A 16,473-nucleotide genomic window follows, 5' to 3' on the forward strand; every position below is an offset into this window, starting at 1 on the left:
GTCTTTCATGAAGGCACTAATCAGATTAAGGCTAGATACCAAAGCACATACCACCAAGAATATCAAATGTTTGTGCAAGGACCCGTTGAATCTTTGGATGCTATGTTCGCTAGATTTGATGGAATTGTTAGCAACCTTATATCCACTGGTGTTTTTCCCTACTCTAATCATAAGAGGGCAATCAAGCTTCTCTATACTCTTGATTGTAGCATATGAGAAGTGAAGATCTCGAGCATTGAAGAGTCATTCAGTTATGACACATTGACATGTGATAAACTCTTCAGCAAGCTCAAGTCCACCGAGATAGCGAAGACAGTTCGGATAGGTCTTTGAAACCCCCTGTCTCAGAACATGGCATTGGTTTTCAGATCGAATGGTGGCAATCAGGATGGAGCTAGCTTTTCTTATGCTAACACTTCACCAAGTGGATTTGCTTTGTCTTCCTTGATTTCTATCACAGAGGAGCAGGTGGACACACTGGATGATGAAGACCTTGCTCTCATTGTGAAGAAGTTCACTCGCTTCTACAACAATCACCGAGACTAGAGGAGGGGTGGTTCTCATGCCTACTCTAAGTGTGGTGACACTACTCACTTCAAGGCAGACTGCCCCAAGCTCAAGAAGAAGGAAGAACACGACTATGACAAGTACAAAAAGAAGAACAAGAAGTCATTCTTCAAGAACCGCAACAAGATGGCCAAGAAGGCAGCCAAGGCGGCCTCGAGGCGTTTGTGGTAGCTCTTAGCAACATCGACACCTCTTCTAGCGAGGAGGGCAGCTCAGAGGATGAGGAGCTGCTGGTGAAGGACAAGAAGAAGAAGAACAAGGACTTCACCAAACTCTGCTTCATGGCGAACAACAACAACGACAGCGACACCGAGCTTGATCCCTCCGAGGTATTACCTTCCTATGACCGGCTTTCCGTCTGAGTCGATACCTTGAATGATGCTCTCGTTAGCCAGGATAGGTTACTTAAGAAAGCGGTGCGTGAGTTAAAGGAACTTAGGCCTAAGTATGAGTCTGTTTCTACTGAGCTTGCATTACTTAGGTCAAGTCTGATGATGAGGAGCGTGAGAGTTGTTTGGTGGTTATGGCTGAACTTGCCGAGCTTCATAATGTGCATGCTAAAGTCACAAGTCGACTTGAGAGTGCCGAGAAGAAGCTCCTTGAGGAGGATTCTAGGTCTACTCTCTTAGGCGCTTGCAAGAATTGTCCTTTGCTTGCAAAGGATGTTGAGTTGGAAGACAAGCGCATTAGAGAGCTAGAATCTAGATTGAAGAGTGTTGGGAGTTCTAAGGATGTGCAACCGAATTGCTCCACCTACACCATCTTTTAGGAAAAACTTAGATGGGTTAGAGGGAAAGTTTAGAAGCTCTTGACTAAGAATGAGTATCTCCTTTCTCTAGTGGAGAAATGCTCAGAAGTTAAGAGAAAATGAATTTGATCTTGGCCAAGACCAAGATGTGTGCTGATAAGATGGGTTTACCTTTGAGGTTGTGTTTTGAGAGAGTAGCTTACAATGAGGATGGTAAGACTGTTTTCACCACACCTACTACCATTGAGGTTGAGAAATCCAAGATCAATACTCTACCACAACCCATAAAGAATAAACCCATGCCACAACCCACAAAGAAGAATTCTTCACCACAACCCAAGAGAGCTCCACAGCCCAAGATGAGGTTCCCTATGAGAGAGTCTAGAGTGACTGGCAGTCGAGTTCCCTAGAGACACTACCACTACACGTATTGCCAGAGAGAGGGTCACCTAGATTGGTTTTGCTTTCGCCATAGGAGGGATGAACGATGTGAGTGGGAGTGGAGCACCCGAGACATGTACCACTCCTCTGTTGGTGTACCTGAGCCTTTTCCTCGCTCCCGCCCACGAGGTTTAGACGCTTTTTAGTTTCCTCCTAGGGGTGTTGCCCGACGTGGATTTTACCATGACTCATATGGTTTTGCTCCACGTGTAAAAGGCTTTGAGTTCCAGCGCTTTGGCAGACCACGCTTTGCTCTTCGTGGTTCTCGCCCCCAGCGTGCTAGTGTTGATTTATATGCACATACTTTTACTACTTCAGGGTGGATGACCTAGTACTAGATTCCCAAGAAGTTTAGGACTAACCCCAGTACTGAGTCATCCACCTACTATTCTTCTCGCTTGTAGGTGGTAGGCGAAGGCCTGGAGAGCAAGTGACTTATTGACTCTGGTTGTTCGCGCCATATGACCGGAGATGCATCACAGTTCTCCAGCCTCATCCCGACGAAGTGACACGAGTACATCACTTTCGGGGATGATCGGAAAGGAAGGGTGAAAGACAAAGGTATGGTAAGAGTAAATGAGAGTTTTACTCTCAAGGATGTGGCTTTGCTGGAGCATCTGGGATACAATTTGTTTTTTGTATCTTAGTTGCTGGATGAGGACTTGGAAGTGCGTTTCAAACGTGACTTCTTGAGTTCTTGATTCTTCAGGCGCTTTGATTTGCCGGATTGCCAAAGTTGGATGAGTTTTTGGAGCTTATTTTTATGAGTCTCTTGGTTCTTCTCATTGTTTGATTGCTCAACCTTCTTCTAAGCTTTGGATGTGGCATAGGAGGCTAGGGCATATGAGCTTTGATTTGCTTACTCGTTTGAGTGCCCTAGGCTTGATCTGAGGATTGTCCAAGCTCAAGTTTGAGAAGAGCTTTGTTTTTGCTCCTTGTCAGCATGACAAGATGGTTGCCGCCTATCACCCACCAGTCGACTGAATGACAGGGAGAACTTCTCCATATGGACACCGTTGGTCCTTCTCGGGTTCGTTTGGCGGGTGGAAAGTGGTATATTCTTGTCATTGTTGATGATTTCTCTCGCTATTATTGGGTATACTTTCTTGTGAGCAAGGATGAAGTGTTCTCACACTTTCGGAGCTTGGCTTTGAGATTGTTCAAAGAACTTCCTGGTGCACTGAAAGCATTTCACAGTGATAATGACACCAAGTTCAAGAATTATCTCTTTGATGCTTTCTATCTTGAACATGGCATTGAACATCAGTTTTCTGCCACACGTGTTCTTCAGTAGAATAACATAGTTGAGAGGAAGAATTGGACTTTGGTGGTGATGGCTAGGATGCTGCTCGATGAGCATATGACTCTTAGGAAGTATTGGGCTGAGGCTATTAGCACCGTTTGCTACATCTCCAATCAAATTTTCTTGCGCTCGATCTTGGATTTGAATTCTTATGACTTGTGTTTTAGGAGGAAGCCGAAGGTTTCTCATTTGAGAGCTTTTGGCTGTCGATGCTTCATCCTAAAGTGTGGCAATCTTGACAAGTTCGAGTCGTGTTCTTTCGATGATATTTTCTTGGGGTATTCGCTTCATGGTATTCTTACAGGATTCTTAATCTTGACACTAATACCATCATAGAGTCCTGTGATGTGACCTTTGATGAATCAACCCCTTGTGCTAGCCCTGTTCTTGAGTGTGCAGGTGATCAGGCTATCACCGAAAGTATCTTTGTAGATAACGACCTTCCAGTTCTCGGGGATGGTGAGGATGATCCACTACTTCCTACTACCACTCTTGTTACTGAGCTGGTTCCTGCCTCTTCTACACTGGCAGAGGGTCTTGCAGCCTCTAATTCCACTTCAGCTGCCATCGAGCCTGCACTAGCTACATTTGAGGGAGAGATCATTTCGCAGCGTGAGCTCCTCAATACATTCAACAGCGACACCCTCCACAGATGATGATCAAAGAACTTCATGAGAGAGTAACAAGGTCTAAATCTGCTCATCATGCTCATTCCATTGATTCTGCATTTGTTACTTCCTTTGAGCCTCATGATGTTGGATATGTTTTATCTTATTCAAATTGGGTCAATACCATACATGAAGAATTAGAAAACTTTGAGAGAAACTAAGTTTGGGTCCTTGTAGACCCACCCCTAAATATTCACTCCATAGGCACAAAATGAGTTTTCAAAAACAAACAGGGGGAGGATAGGTCAGTAGTGAGAAACAAGGCTAGACTTGTCGCTCAAGGCTTCACTCAAATAGAGGGGACAGACTTTGGAGAGACCTTTGCACTGTTAGCTAGGCTAGAAGCCATTAGGATCCTTCTTGCATTTGCGGCAAACAAAAGAAATTCATCATCGGTTGTTTGGCGATCAAATCTTGTACCAGTGATCTATAGTTAAAATAACCATTATCTTCTTTTGGCTAGTGGAGAGCAGTGCATCCTTATCCTCGAGGGCCTTTTGGTCAATGGAGTGGTCGGCCGCTAAAAGCTAATCTTTTGCGATTGTTCTTGGATACTTACAGCTGTAAGCATGCTAGTCCATGCCTCGAATTGCTTCTTCATGGCCTTGTTAAAGGAAAAACGGAGTTAACTCGGTTGAGAAGTGAAGCATGGGTATATGATCAAACCATGGAAATTCATTACCTAGACTCGAGCTTCTGTCACCGCCCAAGGGTCTCGGCTGTGTTGGGCTTGAAGCTTGATTTAGGTGCATCTATGGGAGGTTGTTCCATTTGAGGAAGCAGAGGTCACGATAGGGGAAGCTGGAGCCAGTTGACTAGTCGGATCGCTTGCCGTCTATTCCTTCGACTTCTCCAGGCGTGGAGACCTACAATCGACAAGGTCATAAACGGAAAGAGAGGTCTCGAGTCAAGATTGCTACTCATGTCAAATCTTTTGGCGACCGGAATGCTCGAAAGGACATCCGACTTCTTCCTCTTGGTCGATAGCTTCTTCTTCATCATACCAGTAGCTGGAACTAGTTGTGTCGGAGGGGCAACCTGGGGTTTGCCTGCAAAAAACCAACCCACAATGATTCATCATCATTCTAAACTTATCAAGCAAATCCTTAGAGGAATGACCAATGTGAGGGGCAACCTCGATACGAGGTACCTTTCTTACCGAGTCGTTAGGCACGTCGGTCACTCAAGGAGGCGATCAAGGAGGAGTTCCAGATGTCTCCTGCAAAAAGGCCACCCATTTAGATCGGGCGTCAGTTGTTATCTGCTCGATAACTAAGAGTAGCAGCTAAATAAGTGGTCACCTTAAGACTCAATTTCAGTACTAGACTTCTTCTTCGCGTGCTCTTGAGGGGCAACAGATCATATGGTGAGGGCGATCTCTTGAGTCGAGGAGACCCTTCGGCCCTTTGATCGACCAGTGCTTTCCCCTTGGCCTTAGCTTCTTCCGCAACAGTACTTGTTGCAGGGCGAGGGCTTTGCTTGTCACTGGCGCCGGAGGAGGGGCACCCTCAAGAACAAGGACCCTAGCCATGGGGATGTTGGTCTCTTGGTGGAAGGCGGGGACCTGGAATCAAAAAGATGAATCAGGTCAAGCAAGCAATAATCAATACTACTTTCTTAAGCTAGAAAATTACCACCTGTGGTCAAGGATTCCTTAGGGAGTAAGGCTGAATAGAGAATGGTTGTGTCTCTTTAGCAAATAACTTGCTCAATCAAGCAGCAGTATCTTGTAGGGACAGGGCTGAAAAAGAAAGAAGAAAGAGTCACTCGAAAGAGCTCGACTAAGGCAACAGAAGTAGCAAAATGCTAGCTAAATCTTACATCCGGTCATGTCCCGGGAGCTATCATCATCTCTGGCATAATCCCAGGCAAGGTGATCCCATACTTTCAAGGGGCTCGACCTCCTACTAATGAAGTCTTTGGCCACATGCCACCAGATTAAATCACTCTGCCTAAGTTCATCGATCTTCTTGACGTAATGGGCAATGTGGTCAGACTCGTGGTGCTTCTTTAACCAAGATGGAGTTGGGTTGGGATGAAGGCCCTTAGAAACTAAGGGAGAATTGACTGGGTCAAGGTTGGAGACGTGAAACCAATGTTTTTCCAGTTTTTTTGCCAGGAGGAGGTTAGCGAAACTATAGGAATTCTTCATTCCATTCCGCAGCTGGACACCACACCCTCCGACACACTTGTTCTCAATATTCCTATTCAAATGATAAAAATACTGGAATAAATTCAAGCTTAGCACGATACCGAGGAAGGCTTCACACAGGTGAACAAACACGCTAAGCATGGTGATCGAGATCGACCAAACTTCTGTTAGGAGCCTTATCGCGTCCAATTGCTTGGGAGAGGCATCGATGACCATCGTGTCAGACTTCTTTTCAGGTGAGGAAGGAGCGGCGGCGTTCGCGGAAGCGTTGGAGGCCTTGTGGCTAAGTTTCTTTGCGGCGGCGTGTGCTTGGGCGGATAAAGATGGGAGCTTGTGGGAGAAGACTAATGGCGAGAAGATGAAAAAGTGGCTATAATCCAAGTTTGTACGGATAAATAGCCAGATTTACCGTCTCTTTGGTAACCACTCCTGTTACTGTGGCACCTCATTCGGCACGAAAGACAGGGTGGTGGCATCATGCGAATCTTTGCACGCCCATCAGCGTACATTAAATGCATCTATACCCAACGGTTCGAATTTTGGATTTGTTTTCTTTAACTCTACTCAGAGTCGGGTGTCGATAAGTCAAGTTTTCACACCTTTTTTTAGTCTCGAGTGCGGTCAACGGCAGGATGCTCGACCCAATTGCGTTTCCACTCGATACTTGAAACAAGACCTTCCCTGCTTGATTCTTTCGACTACGATCTTGATCCACTTTACTCGACCAAGCCTAGACTTGGCGGTACTCGAGTGGTCACCTGTGGGAGCCCTCCCTTCTGAGCAGAGTTAGGGGGCTACGGTCGAGTATCTAACTATAGGGTATATATGCATAAGAAGTACACCGTATACAGACATGGTACATCATGCTTATGTTTAACAACTTCGGATATTGCGAAACTGAATTTACGGAGCTTGATATACTCAAAGATCACTAAGACATATACTAGGAAGGCCTTGATCGGGTTACCCGATCAAAGACAGCTAGTATCCGTGCCGAATTTATCTGCTTTGCCTTTACCGAAAAGATGAAGAACTCCCTATCAACTACGGCCGGGACTAAGACGGTGCCACAACCCCATATAAGGTGGGGTCCCTAACCCCCGAGAAAAGGAGGAAAAAAGGAGAATGCATACGCAACTGGACATGAGCAACACCAAGACCCTAGCAATCGGAGATACTCGGCGACTTCAACCCTATATTAGTTTAGATATAATTCGCTCTATTGTAATAGGTCTAGCCACATTGCTTGTACTCGAGACAATCAATATATAGCAACATCCACACAGGATGTAAGGTATTACTCCAATCGGGAGTCCGAATATATATACATTGTGTGTCTTGTTTTCTGTTCGATCCCTGATCTCAATGGTACACCAGTTTAATTATGGTTATATTATCCGGCACTAATCTTCATCGCAAGCTGCCTCATATTTTCTGGAAAAGCAAGCAAACAACGCATCCGCTTTTGACAGACCAGGGCCTTCCACTTCTCAACATATCATGATCGCTAATTAACAACACCGAGTAAGATTCAAGTTCCAAACACTTTGGAGAACCGTAGTACTGTGTTTATGCAGGAACCAGGCCACCTGCAATAGTAAGTTGTTGAAGCTAATTAGTGTTTCTTAGTTATCGAGCCTAGCATGTGTTCTATATTCACCAAAAAGCGAGAGGGACGGCCTACACTGCAATGTGACTGGGACCTATGAGAACTTCTGAGGGCTTGGTAGGTGATAATAAAGAGAGTTAATAGATTTAAACACGCTTATCATAATTAGGACAATAATATATATCTTTCTGGCTGGAACCACAGTTGGAAGCTGCCGAGACAGAGCTTCATTATTTATCTGGCTAAAACTCGCAGATTTATCATAGCATTATTTGCACGACAGCCAGTGGAGGACACAAACAGGGACAGTAGGGTGCTGACCAACGAAGAGATCTTACGTGTGGAGCGTTCTCCGTTCGGGGCGGCAGCCTGGTGTCCTGCAGCGGTGGGCACGGCCGGCATCAAACAAGATTGGAGGGGGACCAAGGGGTGAGAGAAGGGGGTTGTTAGTTTAAGATGTGTGCTGCCACGTGTCAAGGTCCAAGGACGGTCTAGGCTAAAGACGTCCAAATGGGCCGTGCCTATTGGGCCGGCCCGAGGCACGGCACTGTAGGCACGGCCCAGGCATGGCACGGCCCGATCACCGATGGGCCGGGCCGGCACGGCACGAGGCCACGGGCCGTGCCTGGGCCGAGCGTGCAGCACGACGGGTAGGCACGGCCCGGCCGAGTAGGGCCGGCACGGGCACGGTCCAGCCCGGCACGTATTTTCTATTTTTTATATATATTTTTAAGTTTTTAGCTATTTTTAATATTTTTTATCTATTTTTTGTATTTTTATCTATTTTCTATATATTTTTTATATATTTTTTTCATGTTTTTCTATTTTTTTATCTATTTCGGCCCGTCGGGCCGACCGGGCCGTCGGGCCGAAATCGTGCCCGAGCCGGCCCGGCACGGCACGATCACCGACGGGCCGTGCCGTGGGCCGAGGGGAAGGCATGCGGGCCGGCACGGCACGACCCGTTACTGTAGATGGGCCGTTTGGGCCGTGCCGTAGCCGGGCCGTGCCGAGTCGGGCCCGTGCCGGACCGGCACGAATGGCCCATTTGGCCATGTTTAGTCTAGGCTTGATGAGAAGTAGACTTAGTCTCATACGATTTTCTGGTAGTTCGCTTGTTAGCAAGTAGTGCTATAATGGTGTTTGCGGTAAGTTATTAGGAAGATTATTATTGCATATTCTGTAATTATGGCTTGTTGTAACCTTCCTAGAATATCTCCTCTAATTGAGGATCTTGTGTACCAGTGTGGCTATAATAGAAACAGCACCCCTGCCTCCTTGGTGTGTGCGGTGTTCCTCATCCTTCTCTCCCTTTCAACTTGGTATAGAGCCAGTTCTTTTTTTCCGATCTCCACTGCCCAGCATTGCCTTCCGAGCAACGCACCCTCATCCGCACAATAGTATCGACGCCACGCGTAACATGTTGACGACCAGCGACTCCTCTTTGTCCACCACTTCCGGCATCCTCAACAACACCCTTGCGCCGGCTGTGGCTACCCCTATGCCACTATCTCCATGCACACTCACGCTCCCGTTGTCCTCGACCTCAACAACCCGAACTACAACAAGTGGGCGTCCTTCTTCAAGTCCCTCTGCGGCAAGTTTGGGCTTCTTCACCACATCGACGGCTCCTCGCCGACCGCCTCCTCCGATCTGCTTTGGGTCCAGGCCGATTATTCCGTCCTCGGATGGATCTACAGCTCCGCCCACGACAACATCCTCGACATCACCATGGAACCGAACCAGCGCACACGTGATCTTTGGGTGGCCATTGAAAACCTCTTCAATGACAACAAAGAACCGCACGTGATCTAGCTCAACAATCAGTTCCACTCCTTCGTCCAAGGCGATCTCATGATCTCCGAGTACTGTCAGCGTCTCAAATTGCTGGCCGACTCCCTGCGCGACGTCGGGCACGCCGTCTCCGAGTCGCAGCTCGTCCTCAACATGCTGCGCGGTCTAAACCCGCGCTTCTCGAGCGTGGCCGATAGCATCGCCAACGACACACTGTTTCCATCCTTCAGCAAGGCCCGCTCCACCCTTGTACTGAAGGAACTGCGGCTCGCCAACGAGTCCAAAGTCGTCAAGGATACGGCGCTTCTCGCTGGCTCTTCCACGTCCACCTGCGGCACCGGTGGCTGCCGTGGCTTAGCGCCTGGTTCTGGCGCACCACAACCCGGTGACACGGGCGCCACACGTGGCGTGTCTCACGACTCACGCGAATTTAAACACGGCGGCAAGGGGCGACGTGGTCACCAGCAGCACACGGGCGGGCAGTCGACCGCTCCACGTGTTGCACCAGGACCACAACCTACCGGACCTTGGGTTTGCTTCAATCCTTGGGGCATGCAGCCAGGGAACCAAGGCTGGCGCCCAGCACCAGGGCTCCTCGGTGCGTACCCGCAGGCGCCCCAAGACCATGCGGCCTTCGTGCCATCCCAGGTCTCCCCGCCATCCGTGACGTCATGGGATCAGGCTGCCCTTGTCACCGCCATGAACCAGCTTGCCGTTCAGGGACCTGGAAACTGGATTCTCGACATGGGCGCCACATCCCACATGTCTTCTCATGATGGTATACTCCACTCCCATCTTTCTAATTTTCCGCCGTCCACCATCACGGTTGGCAACGGCTCTCAAATTCCTGTCACATGTTGTGGTCATTCTATGCTTCATGCATCTTCATCTAATTTTCTTCTAGGCAACGTTCTCATTGTCCCGTCTATTGTTCGTAACCTTATTTCAGTTCGACAATTTACTCGGGATAATCATTGTTCCATTAAATTTGACCCCCTTGGTTTCTGTGTCAAGGATCTTCAGACCAGGCGCGTGATTCTTCGCTGCAATAGTTTGGGTGACCTCTACACCTTCCCAGCCGCCACCACCACAGCAACCCAGGCCAACATCGCCACTTCATCTTTGCTTTGGCATCAGCGTCTCGGTCACCCCGGTTCCGCGGCCCTCGACACCCTACATAGATCATCCTTTATTTCATCTAATAAAGTAGGCCATACTATTTGCCACGCCTGTCAGCTCGGCAAACATGTTCGCCTACCCTTTACAGTTTCCAATTCACAAACATTTATGCCTTTTCAGTTAATTCATTGTGATGTGTGGACATCTCCTGTCGTGAGTAACTCTGGTTTTAAATATTATTTGGTCATTATCGATGATTTCTCTCATTCTTGTTGGACTTACCCACTTACACAAAAGTCCCAAGTCCTTCACCACCTCCAGAGTTTCCACCGTCATGTCACCACACAATTTGGCCTCCCTTTGAAAGCACTCCAAGCTGACAATGGCACTGAGTTTGTGAACAACACCTCCGCTCAGTTCTTTTCAGACCACGGCATACTTCTTCGTCTCTCCTGTCCCTACACCTCACAACAAAATGGCAAGGCTGAACGTGCATTTCGCACCCTTAACAATGTCACCCGCACTCTTCTGTTGCACGCCCACATGCCACCCTCCTACTGGGCTGAGGCCCTCACCATGGCGACTTACCTACTCAACCGTCGTCCTTCCTCCGCTATAGAAAACTCCACACCTTTTGAGAAACTATACTGTACACCTCCTACATATAGTCATCTCCGCGTGTTTGGATGCTTATGCTACCCAAACATGTCCTCCACTGCTCCCCACAAACTCGCACCACGATCCACCGCCTGTGTCTTCTTAGGATGCCCTAGCTCTCATAAGGGGTATCGTTGCCTTGATCTTACCACTCGCCGGATTATCATCTCACGCCATGTCGTGTTCGATGAAACTTCTTTTCCTTTCGCTAACCTTGTTACAGGTCAGCATGGCGTCCACACTAATGCCGCTCTGGACTTCCTCATCGACGACGACAATGCTCATTCCGCCGTGCCGGCGCTGTACACTGCCGGTGTCAAACCTGCACGTCCTACGGCTGCTCCATCTCTTCCAGATGTTGAGCAACCGCAGTCTACCCCAGCCCCTCCTGACGACAACCAGGTGGCTGTTGGCGTGCCCCTCGCGCACACTGATGTGCCCCCGCCCGACGCGTCTCCTACTGTGACCCCCCTGATGCACCTGGCGAGCCACCGTGTGCCAGCAATCCCATCATGTACAACACCAGCCTTCCCATTGGGTCTGCTGCTGGACAGGCTGGCGCCGCCGAGCTTGGTGCTGGCCCTGTTGGTGCGGGCGACCATCCAGGTGCTCATGTCTCCCACTGCCAGACCGCGCCAGACAAGCCGATCCCGCGACCAGCTCCAGGTCCTCACCCGATGGTGACGCGTGCTACCTCCGGCATCGTCAAACCCATCGACCGCATGAATCTCTCCGCCGTCCACACTTCGGTTTCCGCCATTCCAGTGAATTATCGAAGTGCTCTCGCTGATTCTAATTGGTGTGCAGCGATGGTGGATGAGTACAAGGCCCTCATTGACAATAAAACATGGGTTCTCATTCCTCGGCCCGCTGGTGCTAATGTTGTGACCGGCAAGTGGATCTACAAGCATAAGTTCCACTCCGACGGCACTCTCACTCGCCACAAAGCACGATGGGTCATCTGCGGGTATTCTCAGCAACACGGAATCGACTATGATGACACCTTCAATCCAGTGGTCAAACCCTCTACTTATTCGTGTTGTGCTGAGTATTGTAGCTTCACGCTCCTGGCCGATCCATCAGCTTGATGTCAAAAATGCATTCCTGCACGGCAACCTTGAGGAGACTGTCTATTGCCAGCAACCATCTAGGTTCGTTGATCCGTCTGCACCTGATTATGTCTGCCTCCTCAAGAAGTCTCTATATGGTCTCAAACAGGTGCCTCGTGCTTGGTACCAGCGATTTGCCACGTACATTCATCAGATTGGCTTTAGCACCTCTACCTCTGACACATCCCTCTTTGTTCTCAAAGATGGACAGGACACGGCCTATCTGCTACTCTATGTTGACGACATCATTCTGACAGCCTCTTCAGGAGCACTACTGCAGAAGCTGACTCGGCTATTACATTCAGAGTTTGCCATGACCGACCTCAGCGACCTCCATTTCTTCCTTGGGATTTCAGTTCATCGCTCCTCCTCCGGCCTATTCCTCTCGCAGCGCCAGTACGCCTTGGATCTTCTCCGGCGCACTGGCATGGCCGAGTGTCACTCGACTTCGACACCCGTTGACACTCGCACCAAGCTGTCTGCTACAGACGGCAATCCTGCGGCGGATCCTTCAGAGTACAGGAGCATCGCTGGGGCCCTTCAGTACCTGACCCTGACAAGGCCCGACTTGGCTTATGCAGTTCAGCAGGCATGTCTCTTTATGCATGATCCGCGAGAGCCGCACCTCACGTTGATCAAGCGCATATTGCGCTACATCAAGGGCACTATCGACTCCGACCTACACATTGGCACCTCCCCGGTGTATTCTCTCACCGCATACTCAGATGCAGACTGGGCCGGTTGCCCTGACTCCCGGCGTTCCACCTCGGGCTACTACATCTACCTCAGCGACAATCTCATCTCTTGATCTTCAAAGCGCCAGTGCAAAGGCTGAGTATCGCACTGTTGCACATGCCGTCGCCGAGTGTTGTTGGCTACGGCAGCTTCTCCAAGAGCTGCACGTCCCTCTTGCCTCTGCTACTGTGGTCTACTGTGACAATGTGAGTGCCATCTACATGTCATCTAATCCAGTACAACACAGGCGCACGAAGCATATTGAGATCGACATCCACTTTGTTCGCGAGAAGGTGTCTCTTGGTCACATTCGAGTTCTTCACGTGCCTTCCTCACATCAATTCGCAGACATCATGACTAAGGGTCTCCCTGTTAAGCTATTCATAGAGTTCCGGTCCAGTCTTTGCGTCCGGACTCCTCCCGTTGCGACTGCGGGCGGGTATTAGGAAGATTATTATTGCATATTATGTAATTATGGCTTGTTGTAACCTTCCTAGAATATCTCCTCTAATTGAGGATCTTGTGTACCCATGTGGCCATAATAGAAACAACACCCCTGCCTCCTTGGTGTGTGCGGTGTTCCTCATCCTTCTCTCCCTTTCAACTTAAGTAAACTGTATAGTGATCCTTGAACATGCAATTGTCTCCTGAGGTAGCATGCTAATCAACAAGGAGTACGAACTAGGCAACTAGCTATCGAGTTTCAAATTTCAACAAGAAGCCAAACAAACAAGAAATTAACAAGACAGTTGGCTAGGAATCACTCGCATGTGCTCATTGCAACAGCATTGCAGCCTGTGCATGTGAGCGTCACTACTACAGAAAACATTTGTACGAACGGTTCATAATCCACGTGCGGGATATTTTTTGAACCGTCTGTAGAAAAGAATCTGTACAAATCAGATTTGTACAGACGGGTTTTGAACCATCTGTACAAAAGATTTGTATAGATTGCTTCAATCACGAGCTGTCTGTACTATGGAACATTACAAACGGCTCGAAGTTTTGAGCTGTCTATGATATAGTAATAGTACAGACGGCTCCAATAACAAGCCGTATGTACTATAATACAATACAGACGACTCCAGTTTCTAGCCACTGATATAGGAACATGAGTCGTCTGTTGTGCATTTGTACAGATGGTTGTAGGCCTAGAACTGTCTATAATATCATATTTACAGTACTGAATTCATATATTTCTGAATGTAAACTGACATATCAGCAACAGATAATACACACAGCAGTAAAATGTCATACACACAGCAAGTCATTTACATTCAAACTCCATACACACAGTAGATCATACACACAGTAGATCAAACATATTCATTCAATATCACAAAGTCATACACATATCATGTCACAAAGTCATACACATAAACAGAAGTAAAATGTCAATACTACAAAAGCCTCACAACATTTGCAAAGTATTCTTCATTCTTGAGCTAACCCCGTGCCTGACAATATAGAAACCAACAAATTAGCTTTAGCACATTGAATTAAAAGGAAGTAATGAGTTCATTTGCTTCATTTTAACTTATAATACATCAATAGACTGCAAGATGCGAGCACCAGCCTCTGTTGAGATTACAAACCTTGGCTCCTAAAGTTCTAGTGATCATAAAATTCGCCACTTTCCTTTAAGATCTCCGCATTTATGAAATGGATGAGCCGTTTTGAATATACATGAGATCCAACTTCTCGAGATTATTTGTAGAAAATTTATATGTTTGTAGAAGAAAATTAAAATAGTTAGGCACAACGATGGAAAATGTATTTTAATATACTATAATTACACTAACCGGTGGATATACTGGTGGACTAGAGCTAACAATTTGCATCATATACTGGGCAACATAGTACCCACAAAGGTTGGTGCCCTGCGGCTGCCTGTGACACTGCAGAAATTTGTGCACGGTAAATTTAGTTCTATAGAATGCATATTATAACAGTAAATTGATTTGCGACGGAGGAATTATTACCGAAAACTTATGTTGGTGGGTCACCGATGGTTTATCTCTCCGTACAAGCCTGCTCATCGAAGCATACTTCTCCAACGCCCTTGTCAGCAAGTTTGTCAGATCCGAATACCTCTTTGGGTTGTAGTACATCGAGTCGAGGTATATGCAATGTTGTTTGTGTATATAGATACAAACTAGCATCCAATGGTCTCGGTAGTTGTACGGTAGAAGAACAAGGTCCTTCGATCCATAGAGAGTAACCATGGCCTCCGCAATGTATTTCTTGACCTCCCCCGGAGACCAAGTGATTGTTGACCCACATACGACCTATGGGTCAAGGAATCCAATTCTCGGATTCTCTCTCCTGACTTCTTGAATCATATGTCTACACATAAGAGAAATGTAAATGAATGAGCGTATCAATAAGTTAGATGGTTCATTAAGCGTAGACCACGATTAATAACACTTACAATGTCCAGCATCTCATTAGGTCAACGTCTAGGGAATCACGACGGTAGAGTTGGAATAAATCCTCAAAGGTCACGAGGAAGCTTCCACCTGGTTTCAGGAAATGTTGCTGCTGGTACTTGGCGCTGAAACAAGGAGAAAGATGTTTCTCCTCATGGAACCTCTTCATGTATATGCCGTGCAGAATCATACTTGCCCAACCCAATTGATCTAACGCTTTCTTTCTCAGTAACGGCTCGCCTGCCACGTAGGTGTTTGACAGAGGTTCTTCTTCTACCTCCTTGCTCTTGCCCTTCTATTTGCTGGCTCTGCGCTTTCTGGGAGGTGTCGTTTTTGCAAACAGTTAGCCAGATTTAATGGACAATTGTTGTTGCTCATGTGGTACAGAAGGAGATTTGACCTTCGGCGAAGTATGATGAAAAGAGAAGTCGCTGCCGTCGCAAACTGGAGATAGAAGCCGCGGAGGAGGTGGAGGGGCAACCAGTGTTATGAACTTCTTCGGCCACTGGATGAAGGAGTGGATGGCCACCCCAAGTGTCCTGACGTCGTCCTCTGGGGGAATAGGAAGTGGGAGGGACGTGCAATTCCTGTATACCATGTCCATTGACACCCTAGCGTAACCAGGCTACAGCGGGACTCCATGAATTGTCTGTTCCCCGCCACATGGAAACGCCAAGCCTGTGCCAACCTCAATGATGTTATCGGAGCTAACAGTGGTGGGCAGTATGAGCTTGCACTTGGTGACCGTCTCTATGTCGTCGACAGGGTATCTCTCGCTACGGACCTCTTTTGGATTGTCGTCGATGGTGGGGTCACCGTCAAATCTTCCGATAGGGAAGTCATGTTGATCGAGCATGTTATCTGGATCGTTCCCTGGTGCACATGCGCAGCTGCTCTGGTGCCGAGCCGGTGGAGATTCAAGTGTTGTGGCTGCATCCTGCTACCTCATTGCCCGTACTCGCTCCTCGACCCGTTGTTCCATCCTTTCTGCAAGCATATCCATCTATTCTTTCATCCTTGTTTCGACCTCAGCGACAATCTGCATTCTCATCCGTTCACGTTCGGCTGCTTCGTGCTCAGCTTTGTTTCTCCTTCGGCTCCTATAGCATCCCTTTGTTCCATATTGTCATATCTCACATCCC

Source organism: Phragmites australis, chromosome 7, assembly GCF_958298935.1.
Source record: "Phragmites australis chromosome 7, lpPhrAust1.1, whole genome shotgun sequence".
Taxonomy (NCBI): domain Eukaryota; kingdom Viridiplantae; phylum Streptophyta; class Magnoliopsida; order Poales; family Poaceae; genus Phragmites; species Phragmites australis.